This window comes from Triticum urartu, chromosome 6A (genome assembly GCF_056163025.1).
Source record: "Triticum urartu cultivar PI428250 chromosome 6A, HENAU_Tu73, whole genome shotgun sequence".
In the NCBI taxonomy this organism is placed as follows: Eukaryota; Viridiplantae; Streptophyta; class Magnoliopsida; order Poales; family Poaceae; genus Triticum; species Triticum urartu.
Window position 1 is genome coordinate 521927369 of NC_141878.1, and position 7846 is coordinate 521935214.

The following is a 7846-nucleotide window of genomic DNA, read 5'->3' on the forward strand; positions in this document are numbered from 1 at the left end:
TGTTGAGACGACGCCTTATGAACTGTGGTTTGGCAAGAAACCAAAGTTGTCGTTTCTGAAAGTTTGGGACTGCTATGCTTATGTGAAAAAGCTTCAACCTGATAAGCTCGAACCCAAATCGGAGAAATGTGTCTTCATAGGATATCCAAAGGAGACTATTGGATACACCTTCTATCACAGATCCGAAGGCAAGACTTTTGTTGCTAAGTTCAGAAACTTTCTAGAGAAGGAGTTTCTCTCGAAAGAAGTGAGTGGGAGGAAAGTAGAACTTGATGAGGTAACTGTACCTGCTCCCTTATTGGAAAGTAGTGCATCACAGAAAACTGTTTCTGTGACACCTACACCAGTGAGTGAGGAAGCTAATGATGATGATCATGAAACTTCAGAACAAGATACTACTGAACCTCGTAGATCAACCAGAGTAAGATCCGCGCCAGAGTGGTACGGTAATCCTGTTCTGCAAGTCATGCTACTAGATCATGATGAACCTACGAACTATGAAGAAGCGATGGTGAGCCCAGATTCCGCAAAGTGGCTTGAAGCCATGAAATCTGAGATGGGATCCATGTATGAGAACAAAGTATGGACTTTGGTTGACTTGCCCGATGATCGACAAGCAATTGAGAATAAATGGATCTTCAAGAAGAAGACTGACGCTGACGGTAATATTACTGTCTACAAAGCTCGACTTGTCGCAAAAGGTTTTCGCAAGTTCAAGGGATTGACTACGATGAGACCTTCTCACCCGTAGCGATGCTTAAGTCTGTCCGAATCATGTTAGCAATTGCCGCATTTTATGATTATGAAATTTGGCAGATGGATGTCAAAACTGCATTCCTGAATGGATTTCTGGAAGAAGAGTTGTATATGATGCAACCAGAAGGTTTTGTTGATCCAAAGGGAGCTAACAAAGTGTGCAAGCTCCAGCGATCCATTTATGGACTGGTGCAAGCCTCTCGGAGTTGGAATAAACGCTTTGATAATGTGATCAAAGCATTTGGTTTTGTACAGACTTTTGGAGAAGCCTGTAAAGTGAGTGGGAGCTCTGTAGCATTTCTGATATTATATGTAGATGACATATTACTAATCGGAAATGATATAGTATTTTTGGATAGCATAAAGGGATACTTGAATAAAAGTTTTTCAATGAAAGACCTCGGGGAAGCTGCTTACATATTGGGCATTTAGATCTATAGAGATAGATCAAGACGCTTAATTGGACTTTCACAAAGCACATACCTTGACAAAATTTTGAAGAAGTTCAAAATGGATCAAGCAAAGAAAGGATTCTTGCCTGTGTTACAAGGTGTGAAATTGAGTAAGACTCAATGCCCGACCACTGCAGAAGATAGAGAGAAAATGAAAGATGTTCCCTATGCTTCAGCCATAGGCTCTATCATGTATGCAATGCTATGTACCAGAACTGATGTATGTCTTGCTATAAGTCTAGCAGGGAGGTACCAAAGTAATCCAGGAGTGGATCACTGGACAGCGGTCAAGAACATCCTGAAATACCTGAAAAAGACTAAGGATATTTTTCTCGTATATGGAGGTGACAAAGAGCTCATCGTAAATGGTTATGTTGATGCAAGCTTTGACACTGATCCGGACGATTCTAAATCGCAAACCGGATACGTGTTTACATTAAACGGTGGAGCTGTCAGTTGGTGCAGTTCTAAACAAAGCGTTGTGGCAGGATCTACATGTGAAGCGGAGTACATAGCTGCTTCGGAAGCAGCAAACGAAGGAGTCTGGATGAAGGAGTTCATATCCGATCTAGGTGTCATACCTAGTGCATCGGGTCCAATGAAAATCTTTTGTGACAATACTGGTGCAATTGCCTTGGCAAAGGAATCCAGATTTCACAAGAGAACCAAACACATCAAGAGATGCTTCAATTCCATCCGGGATTTGGTCCAGGTGGGAGACATAGAGATTTGCAAGATACATACAGATCTGAATGTAGCAGACCCGTTGACTAAGCCTCTTCCACGAGCAAAACATGATCAGCACCAAAGCTCCATGGGTGTTAGAATCATTACTGTGTAATCTAGATTATTGACTCTAGTGCAAGTGGGAGACTGAAGGAAATATGCCCTAGAGGCAATAATAAAGTTATTATTTATTTCCTTATATCATGATAAATGTTTATTATTCATGCTAGAATTGTACTATCCGGAAACATAATACTTGTGTGAATACATGGACAAACTAAATGTCACTAGTGTGCCTATACTTGACTAGCTCGTTAATCGAAGATGGTTATGTTTCCTAACCATAGACATGTGTTGTCATTTGATTAACGGGATCACATCATTAGGAGAATGATGTGATTGACATGACCCATTCCATTAGCTTAGCACCCGATCGTTTAGTATGTTGCTATTGCTTTCTTCATGACTTATACATGTTCCTATGAATATGAGATTATGCAACTCCCGCTTGCCGGAGGAACACTTTGTGTGCTACCAAACGTCACAACGTAACTGGGTGATTATAAAGGAGCTCTACAGGTGTCTCCAAAGGTACATGTTGGGTTGGCGTATTTCGAGATTAGGATTTGTCACTCCGATTGTCGGAGAGGTATCTCTGGGCCCTCTCGGTAATGCACATCACATAAGCCTTGCAAGCATTGCAACTAATGAGTTAGTTGCGAGATGATGTATTACGAAACGAGTAAAGAGACTTGCCGGTAACGAGATTGAACTAGGTATTGAGATACCGACGATCGAATCTCGGGCAAGTAACATACCGATGACAAAGGGAACAAAGTATGTTGTTATGCGGTCTGACCGATAAAGATCTTCATAGAATATGTAGGAGCCAATATGAGTATCCAGGTTCCGCTATTGGTTATTGACCGGAGACGTGTCTCTGTCATGTCTACATTGTTCTCGAACCCGTAGGGTCCGCACGCTTAACGTTACGATGACTTTTTCATTATGAGTTTATATATTTTTATGTACCAAAGTTTGTTCGGAGTCCCGGATGTGATCACGGACATGATGAGGAGTCTCGAAATGGTCGAGACATAAAGATCGATATATTGGAAGCCTATGTTTGGACATCGGAAGTGTCCCGGGTGAAATCGGCATTTTACCGGAATACCGGGAGGTTATCGGAACCCCCCGGTAACCTAATGGGCCTTAATGGGCCTAGTGGAGGAAGAGGAGAGGAGGCCTAGGGGCTGCCGCGCGCCCCTCCCCCCCCCCAAGTCCGAATTGGACAAGGAGGGGGGCGGCGCCCCCCCCCCCTTTCCTTTCTTCCCTCTCCTCCTTCCCCCCAAGTCCTAATCCAACTAGGGAAAGGGGGGAGTCCTACTCCCGGTAGGAGTAGGACTCCTCCGGCGCGCCTCCACCTAGGGCCGTCCGCACCCCCCCTTGCTCCTTTATATTGTAGTGGTGCTTAGGCGAAGCCCTGCGACAGTAGAACATCAAGATCGTCACCACGCCGTTGTGCTGACCGAACTCTTCCCCGACACTTTGTTGGATCGGAGTCCGGGGATCGTCATCGAGCTGAATGTGTGCTAGAACTCGGAGGTGCCGTAGTTTCGGTGCTTGATCGGTCGGGCCGTGAAGACGTACGACTACATCAACCGCGTTGTCATAACGCTTCCGCTGTCGGTCTACGAGGGTACGTAGACAACACTCTCCCCTCTCGTTGCTATGCATCACCATGATCTTGCGTGTGCGTAGGAAATTTTTTGAAATTACTACGTTCCCCAACAATCCTCATCTCATTTTGTGACAACAGTCAGGCACCTTCCTTCGCTCATTTATGTGACCTCGACTCTTTAGATCTCGTTTAATAAGGCCAGACAACAATCAGGGCGTCCCCCACCATCCTCATCTCATTTTGTGGCCTCGCCTCCTTAAATTTGATAATTACTCCATCATTAGAAACATCAGACATGGCATCATTTTCATGATCTGAAACAATAGCTTCATTAAGAATGATAACAACTAAAGACTCTGTTGCCATGACATGTAAATGTCTGTGTTTTGGCGTCGACAGTTTGTTATGAACTCATATGAACCGGGATCAATAGCTCCTGAAGACAATTTATTTTGTATTTACTTGTATTGGACGTGCAAGCATATATGTTTTCATCGTGTATGCCCTAAGTTTGCGTATATATGTTAGTTCAACATTGCTTAATCCTTATCCATCTATGTATGATGCTTGTTACCTTTTCAGTTGCTGCGTCCTAGTAGCCCATCAGTATGAGTTCACGAGAGACATAAACAGAGTCAAATTCAAAATAAAAATAAAATAGATGAGTCAAATTCAACCTTAAAATAAAAAGACAGCGTGTGCCTAGTTTAGAGAGCAAGCACATTTTTATTTAGAAGAAAGGAGAGCAAACACATGTGTGCACGCTAACATACTTGTGTGAGGATCCAAAATACACCTTCAATTAAAAACTGGAAAACAGCCGCTCTATGCTGTCACGCTAGCTACCTAACACGTCGGCTTGCTGTAAAAAGAAAAAAGCTAATCGCCTGGCTACCAGCCGCCTCGCTGCCGCTCGCTCGCAGAGCCTATCCTTCGTTTCTTTTCTCTTGTGAGAGCCATCCCGACCTCACCGCATCACTGTGATGCGGCGCTGCCGCCTGAGCCCACATCACCGTCGGGATCCTCCACACCCCGCCCCTCCCCCCTCCCCAAACCAAGCTCCAGCACCGCGAGATCACCCCCTCCCTTCCCTCCACGTGGGAGGATCTGCCAACATCGGCTGGGGCGGCGGCGGTCTGCTCTTCGGCGCACCAGCTGGGCGGCGGCCGCAGTGTGCAGTGGTTGCGCACCAGATCTGACTGCTCTTCGGCGCACCAGCTGGGCGGCAGCCTCCCCATGCCTTGGTGGTGGAGCTCCTCCCTCCCGGTGGCTGATGGCGACGGGCGCTACAGGGCCGTGGTGTGCAGTGGTTGCGCACCAGATTGGGAGGGGCGGCAGCGCCCCACTGCCATGTGGAGCTCATCCCCTCCCTTGTGCTCCTTCTGATCCAGTTCGGAGGCCCGCTCAGTCATCCCCTCCCTCGTGGAATCTTTATGTATGCCTCATCCTCTGCACCTTTGTTTCCGGTCGCTTGATGAATCATCCATGGGTGCGTATATGAATCAGTGGGATTAAGCGGAAATAAGCGATGTGGGATTATTATTATTTAGCTGAACAAGCACATGAAGAAATCATATAATTTTTTTTGGCATGGTGAATCACATGCGTGCAAGGCCCAAATCATCAAAATATAAACATGCATGAGGGCCCAAAGCCTGCCGACCAGGACGTAGTTCGTGCAATCTGCATCAGCAAAATTTAGTACCACCTCGAATATGTTTTAAATTCAAACTAAAAGCGTAAATTTACAGAAAGAAAGCGTATTGCGACGGTGAACCCGAAGACTTAATCCGTGCTTTATTATCAGGGAGAGATAGTATGTCTATAACCACATCATTGCTATATGTTTCTCTCATTTCCTAGATTTTTATGACCACACATGTTATTGTTAGAGTTGATATGAGAACAATTAGTATATAATGATTGTTAGAATAGATATTATGAGTATAACATCATGATTACTATATGTTACTCTCATTTCCAGGTTTTTTATAACAACGCATGTTATAAAATAGAGTTGATATGATAACTGTAGTAAGTGCTATGGTAGAATATGAGTAGGCCCTGTCATATCTGTTTTCCTCTCATTGTTACATGATGTTTGAACCATGATATGTTGCTAGAATATGAAAGCCATTGGCTTATTTTTCTAACTTGGGGTATGATTATGACCACGACATTGCAATTCTCTGTCTATGATCTGTGTCACTGTTATAATCATCTTAGTTCCACACATACTCTGAACATGATTGTTTATTTTTGTCCTTTTGGTCTCCAATTTGAATTGTTGCAGCAAACGCAAATGCGCTGGCCTTCATGATTCCAGGACCTGGAATCATACCAGCCGATGGGTGGTGGTTTATCGCTCGTTTAGCTGATGGTGGTCATTTGATGCTCATTTGCACGTACCAAAATGACCAAACCATTTCATCAAACCACATGCAGTATAATGCATGGAGCGTTTGTGACATTGATGGCTATGGCTGCTTCGTGTTCAAGAAAGATCCCGGCTCCGTTGGGCCAGGCGTATTCAACTGGAGGCGGGTTTACAGCCTCGGCAACCACTCCATGTTCCTCGGGCTCAATTATCCGATCATCCAACCAATCATCGATCATATCACCGGCCATGATTACCGTGCTATGCAACTTCCATTCGCCAGGGGGGACCCTGTTTACACATCATACCATGGGTTTCATGAATCACCATATCCAGAGATTCATCGACATAGCTTGTTGCCAGATAATCTTCAGTGTGTGAAAGGCATCAAGCTTCCATGCGATGGATGGCTTTTGCAAACCCGACATGCGGCGATGTGGTTCATACCAACAGCAAATATGCACAGCTTCATTCGTACTGATATGTAGACTAAGCCATGTATTCTGCTGCTGTAGCACGACCCTCTTTTGTTGGATATTATGTATTGTTGTTAGTTTGAAGCACTCCTCTGGTTTGAAGGATATAGACCTTTCTGGGATCAAGTGCATGCTAACTCACCTGCGCAGGATGTACTGATAATGATGATGGAGATGATGTGCAGTCTATATATATATACATAAACACTATTCTGATCACGGGATCAGAATAATATTCTGATCACAACCTGACCTGCCCCATTAGTAGTACGTTGAACTTCCCTGTGAACTAGGTTGAACTTCCGCCAACATTGCTCAAATGGGGCTTGCGATATACCATTGGAAAGCTATGAACACCAATATCATGACCCAACTTAAATTTTTGGCAAAATATAAGCGGTTTAAGAGTAGTTTTGAAAGCCGTTTTTTCTTTGCACAAAAAACGTGAATCGTATTTTCGATCGCATTTCTAAACCGTTTATCGGAATGAGGCATATAATATGGCGTTGAAAAGCTACTGCAAAACCGCTCCTTCCACATGTTGAAAGTTTTCTCTAATTCCTTATGGTTAAAGAGTAATTTGAAAAAACATAAAATTTCGTAAACCGAACAGCTGAGTTCGTTTTTTTCGATGTCATTTCTAAACGGCTAATTCAATGGAGGCATATGATATGGAGTTGGAAAGCTTATGAAAATGCGCTACTTTTTCATCTTGACAGTTTTTTTCTAATTTTGAATGGTTTAAGAGTAATTTAGAAAATGGTCCAAGTCCTACCGAGTTCGTATTTTCGAGCTAATTTTTTAACCGTGCGTCTGAATGCAGAAAATGATATGGCGTTGGAAAGCTTGAACAAATACGAAACTTTTTGGTATGTATTGTTTCTCCCAATTCTTTACAGTTTTAAGTCAGTTTTGAAAATGGCGAAAAACGTATTTTCACCGTAATTTCTACAAACTTTATCAGAATGGGGCAAATAATATATCGCTAAAAAGCTACGGAAAATGTGAAACTTTTTTATGTTGATGGTTTTCTCTGATTCCTAGCCGTTTTCAAGTAATTTTGAAAATGGCGGGATCATGCATTCTGCCTTTATCGCGAAACAGATTCTTCAAAAATGCACCGCGTGAAGAACCTGAACATCTCGGCGCGTGTACCTGAACTTCACTCTGTTTTTCACGTGATTTTTTTGCTCGTAGGTCTCCATCCACTGCTCGTAGCTCTCCATCCACTCACCGGAATTGAGCAAGTGATATACCAGTGGAAAGCTACTGTAAACACGCAACTTTCCCGTGTTGATCATTTTTTCATACTCGCGATGATTTTAAAAGTTTTTCATCTGATATTCATTCAGTGTAGTAAGTGAACTTGGTGCTGTTT

General features: G+C 43.4%; 1 long non-coding RNA gene across 1 annotated transcript; it reads left to right on the plus strand.

Annotated features, from left to right (window-relative positions):
* The first annotated feature begins 4311 nt into the window (after nt 1–4311).
* LOC147966051 (uncharacterized) lies at nt 4312–6473 on the plus strand. The gene is made up of 2 exons (XR_015608715.1): nt 4312–5050; nt 5909–6473. It is a non-coding gene; the product is annotated as an uncharacterized LOC147966051 (long non-coding RNA).
* Nucleotides 6474–7846: the final 1373 nt, after the last annotated feature.